This window comes from Cydia amplana, chromosome 1, assembly GCF_948474715.1.
Source record: "Cydia amplana chromosome 1, ilCydAmpl1.1, whole genome shotgun sequence".
Lineage (NCBI taxonomy): Eukaryota > Metazoa > Arthropoda > Insecta > Lepidoptera > Tortricidae > Cydia > Cydia amplana.
The window spans coordinates 19,008,255-19,013,836 of NC_086069.1; the positions used below are offsets into that span (position 1 = coordinate 19,008,255).

Here is a 5,582-nt window from a genome sequence, read left to right on the forward strand (position 1 = left end):
TGTTTACACAATTTTTTATTTTTTAGGAATGCAGCATACATTATTTAGCTAGTTTTTAATTTCTTTTAGTAATACCACTGTATATATCTTGTTTGTAAATAAATGAATTATTTCATAAATAAATAAATATCAACATACAAATACATATGTAAAAAGTGTATTACCTTATTTCCGATGATGAAGGGGGCTGGAAGCGTGCATGAAGTTCTAATTCTGCGACTTCGTATCTGCTTCTGTTCTGCAAAATAAGAAAATCTGCTGATGCATGTTTACTAGTTGGTATCTTCATTGGTGATCTGATTACATCTTTATATTTTTATGGTTCCTTTCCAAATAATATTTGACTTCACTACACTTTATTTTATTGCAAATAGATACCTTGGTACTTAAACTACGACCGGTTAAAAAGTATGTTGTGGTTAGTGCTGTACACATTATGATTTTTTGTAGTACAATATTATCACGATTAAGAAAAAGTCAAGCTTTCACATTTCATTTGACACTATATTAATGCATTGGCTGGCTAGATATGATTGAATACAGATTTAATGTTAGTTGGGCCATAAATTAAATAAATATCCTCACCTTTATCTAATGGTACAGTAATAATTAGTCGTATTTTGATAGTCGCCCCCTCGCCGCCGGTCGGAGATTACCGCGCATGTTGTTTTGCGCCCTTGTGCCGTAATCCGCACGCGATGCACGGATCATTCCACTTCATACGAGTAGCCCTGCACTCCCTACGGTCGACAAATCGTTGCATTTATGCAACTAAAGTAGTCGGATGAGAATATTATTAGTCCACACTATATTGACGATGGGAACGTATAAGACGATGGAAGCCTGTAAGTGCAACCAATAATTAATATGAACTCGTACGGTCAAGGAACTCAGTAGGTACCATTTCGTACCTGTGACAATAGTATGACATACCACGTTGAATACACCGGTTCTCGTCCGATCACCGAAGTCAAGCAACGTCGGGTGAGGTCAGTACTTGGATGGGTGACCGCCTGAGAACACCTCGTGTCGTTCGTTAGCTTTTTGCCATTTTATTTATCGTTTATTTTATTTTACTAACATACTTGATGATGATAACAATGATAACACTATGAGCCTGTGAGGTGAAATTAAATTTATTGACTGTACTTAACAACCTAATGTGCGCTCATTGATAGTGCAAGTGCAACTTTTAAAATAAGTAATAGTACAAGTATCACTTGGAATATTGAAGCGAGGGAAGTTTTATACAAAGTGATCGGTTTTCATTACTCTTGAGTGTTTTTTGATAGTAAATGCAAAGCTCATTCATTTCATTTAGAAATCCAACAATTAAATGCCAAGGTATGTTCGATAATTGTTCATGACATGACGAATAGGGGATTTTCATCTATCAAAATTAAATTTCAGATTATTTTTTTACAACAACCAACAGAAAAAAAGCGGCCAAGTGCGAGTCGGACTCGCCCATGAAGGGTTCCGTATTTAGGCGATTTATGACGTATAAAAAAAAACTACTTACTAGATCTCGTTCAAACCAATTTTCGGTGGAAGTTTACATGGTAATGTACATCATATATTTTTTTTAGTTTTATCATTCTCTTATTTTAGAAGTTACAGGGGGGGGGGGGGGCACACATTTTACCACTTTGGAAGTGTCTCTCGCGCAAACTATTCAGTTTAGAAAAAAATGATATTAGAAACCTCAATATCATTTTTGAAGACCTATCCATAGATACCCCACACGTATGGGTTTGATGAAAAAAAATTTTTTAAGTTTCAGTTCGAAGTATGGGGAACCCCAAAAATCCTATCCATAGATACCCCACACGTATGGGTTTGATGAAAAAAAAATTTTTAAGTTTCAGTTCGAAGTATGGGGAACCCCAAAAATTTATTGTTTTTTTTTTTTTTTGTGTGAAAATCTTAATGCGGTTCATAGAATACATCTACTTACCAAGTTTCAATAGTATAGTTCTTATAGTTTCGGAGAAAAGTGGCTGTGACATACGGACGGACAGACAGACGGACAGCCAGACAGACATGACGAATCTATAAGGGTTCCGTTTTTTGCCATTTGGCTACGGAACCCTAAAAATGTGCCAGGGGTTGTGACAGGAAAACCTTTAGTTCCTTAATCGAGAATGTAAGAGTATGTCTTAGCTATCTTGATAGATAGAGTAGATATGAGACTAGTGTAATATTAAAATAAAAAAAGAAAACACTAAAATATATAAAATTAGTTTAGTAAAATAAGCTAAACCACATCGTGGGACACTCTCACGGAATTATTTATTCACCACCAACCATAATCACATAAAAAAGTTCAACATCACTCAAGTTGTTTTGAAATATTTAAATCAAAATGTAAAATTTACAATCACAATTGTTCATTTTAAAATAAGAAAAACATATGCACTGGTTAAGGGGCGGCTGAAGTGTCGCGTTGAGGGTGTTTGAACAGAGACGGACAAATAAAGAGCGCGTGACCTTTTCAAACATTCGGAAATCTTTTTTTAAATCCTATTTACTGGGCACTAATTCGCATTTGATGGATGAATGGAATCCTAAGGCTTTTTGGATTATTGCGAAAACCCGTCTAAGGTCATTAAAAACAACCTGTCCACGAGATTCGAATGAAAGTGCATGCCTAGTACGTTTCCGAGTGATTTAGCCACATATGCAGCTCACTCTATAGCACGAAATCAACATACATATTGGAATAGTTTGAAACGCTGGCACCGAGCGTGAAAATGTAGCACGCTAATCGGCGCGTAGAGCTCATGAACGCTGCGGGCGCGGCGGCTGCGAACGCTAATTGAAATAAATTGTACGCTGCGATGTCGCCGGGACATAAATCAGAGCGCCGCCGGCGACCAGCTAAGTGCCTGCACGAGCGCCGAGGCCAGTGTTACTGATAGACAGGGCGCGGCTCAATTATTGTCATAGTCATCTTGAAAATTTAGGCTGACTAAGAGATAAAATAATACGAAATTGTATGCGCTTTCGAAACAAGAAATGACATAAGTAATAACAATATTTGTCGGATCTGTATCCACATCCCTTTACTCAGAATTTCAAACTAAACAGTTTCTTCCAGTAGCGTAGTGATCGTGAAAGCATTGGCCATTTAAGCTTTTTCTAAAAAAACGGTAAGATGAGGTAAAAATCCTCATACGGTTTTTCTTTCCATAAGCAAAATAAACTATGTTTCTCTTACCCCATGACCATTCATTAGGTACATAGTAGCCATTTCAAAAATTCTTCGCAAAGTTCACTTCTACCGCATTCGTAAGTCTTCGCCCTGGGATGACGAACTAAGAGACACCGGGAGACGAATTAATTCAGCCAAAGCGGTGCTCGGTTCGAGGTTCGCTAGGGGCTCGATTTTTCACCTAGTGCTCGTCTGTCACTACTGCAGGTGTGTATCATCACACCGCTAAAAGCAGACCAAGGCTGTGGTTTGGAGATTGGATAAGGCTTATGATTTTTTGGCATTGCTATACGTAAGTACCTAATAGTATACGTAGGTAGGTACAATACCTATGTGCTATAGGTACCTATACACGTAGGTATCAATATACATTAATTACTCTTTGCCAATTTATATGCTTCTATGTATTTCTTGTCATTAACTTATTTAACAAGCCGGTTCGATAATAAATAAAAAACCGGCCAAGTGCGAGGTGGACTCGCGCACGGAGGGTTCCGCACCATCAACAAAAAATAGAGCAAAAAAATCGTGTTTGTTGTATGGGAGTCCCCCTTAAATATTTATTTTATTTTATTTTTAGTATTTGTTGTTATAGCGGCAACAGAGATACATCATTTGTGAAAATTTCAACTGTCTAGCTATCGCGGTTCATGAGATACAGCCTGGTGACAGACGGACGGACGGACGGACGGACGGACAGCGAAGTCTTAGTAATAGAGTCCCGTTTTTTACCCTTTGGGTACGGAACCCTAAAAATTGTCCGGTCAAATCAGTACGTGCGGACAAAAACGCCAATATGTACCTACCTGATCTTAAATCTTATTGAAAACTTTATTATAGGTAAATATAGCCGCTAGCTATCCTTATAAATTGCTAATAGTTTACAAGTACGCATTTCATGTAGGTTTATATTTATTTGGATGTGTGTAGGTATTAACCTAAACAACTGCTGGTTGTTATACCTACTAGCAAAATGCCTTATCCAAATTTCGTACATGGAACGCCTCGGGTTCTCTAATAGCTATGTCCCTAATGATTCTGAATAAAGGGTAAGCGAGTAGATTTTGATATCGAATGAGTTGTCATTTTATTTCTGACAGTACATTTGTAATAGATTTTGTCGCAGAACTTACCTAGTTAATGAACCTTTTGGTTACAATACAAGTAACGCAGATTAAGTATAGTTGACTGTTCTTTTTTTACATTTTTAATTCAAGATTTGAGCCGTATAGCTTTGCAATTGAACGGATTTTACCCAATACCTTTCCGTAAAGAAAATAAATGGATAACAACATGTTCAATTATGATATATAGGTACTGAACGTAGTGTTATTTGTAAGTGCTATCTTTGTATTTGTGACAGAAAATGTACGTAATTAAGAATATTAACACTTAATTTGGTTCGCTAAAAGCTGCAATTGGAACCCCGAAGCAAACAGAAAGCGACCGTTCGCGAAAAAGTCCCTTTAAAAAATGTTGGGGCACGTACGGAAGAAGGCACCCATTACGGCAAAGTGGCCACTGTTGATTCAAAGATTTGAGAGCAAACACGAAAGAACGCTTCACCGTTACACGGACGGAATAATTTTAAGTATGTTTTTCCTTTTTTGTAGGTGTGTGAAGTAAGCTATTATATGACAAGTACAGGTATGTTGTTTGAAGGTAATCAAGTTCATAATTTACATCAACAAGGCTAGGCTAGTCAGATGATAATTATTTTTAGACGTAGGTATTGGTTTCTACGAATATTGCAATTTTGCTCGACTAACCCAAGTCGTAGGTAGGTACGTAGTCAAAGTAAATATTTATTTATTTTATTAGGTAAGTCTTGTTGATTATGGACCTACGACCTACTTGCTTCTTGTATCGTACAAGTGTTGGGATTGGGGTCAAAATGATTTGTTATTTAGTTAGGTAGGTTGATTTTGTGGGGACTAAGAACTTAACTTTTTGGCATTCTGATATACTTATTTCATAATCGGTCGGAGTCTAAGAAGTCGGTGTGCTAAAAAAAAACGCACCTCATTAGAGTCATTAGGTAATTATTACTGATATAAGTCTTCTTCTCTTGGCATGTTATATAACTCGAAGCTCGAATATAAGAATTAAACCTATGAAACGACGAACCTTTCGAGGCCCTCACGAGGGATTCAAAATCCACGTTATAGTTTTGAAACTTCGTAGATATTTATTTTTTCATGTATTTCATACGATCCACCAAATTCAAATATTAGAGATATGCGTATGAAGGTCTCGTGAACTTCACAACGAATTATTATTTTCACCCTCAACAAACAAGATATTAAAATTAAACATTTTTTTTACTTTTAACCTAACTTTATTAACTTTATTTACTGTTTGTAACAGT

The 5,582-nt window shown here is 36.6% G+C and overlaps 1 pseudogene; it reads left to right on the forward strand.

The window, feature by feature from the left end:
- Positions 1-920: 920 nt before the first annotated feature.
- On the forward strand, positions 921-1,038 carry LOC134654970 (5S ribosomal RNA; annotated as a pseudogene).
- The last annotated feature ends 4,544 nt before the right edge of the window (positions 1,039-5,582 follow it).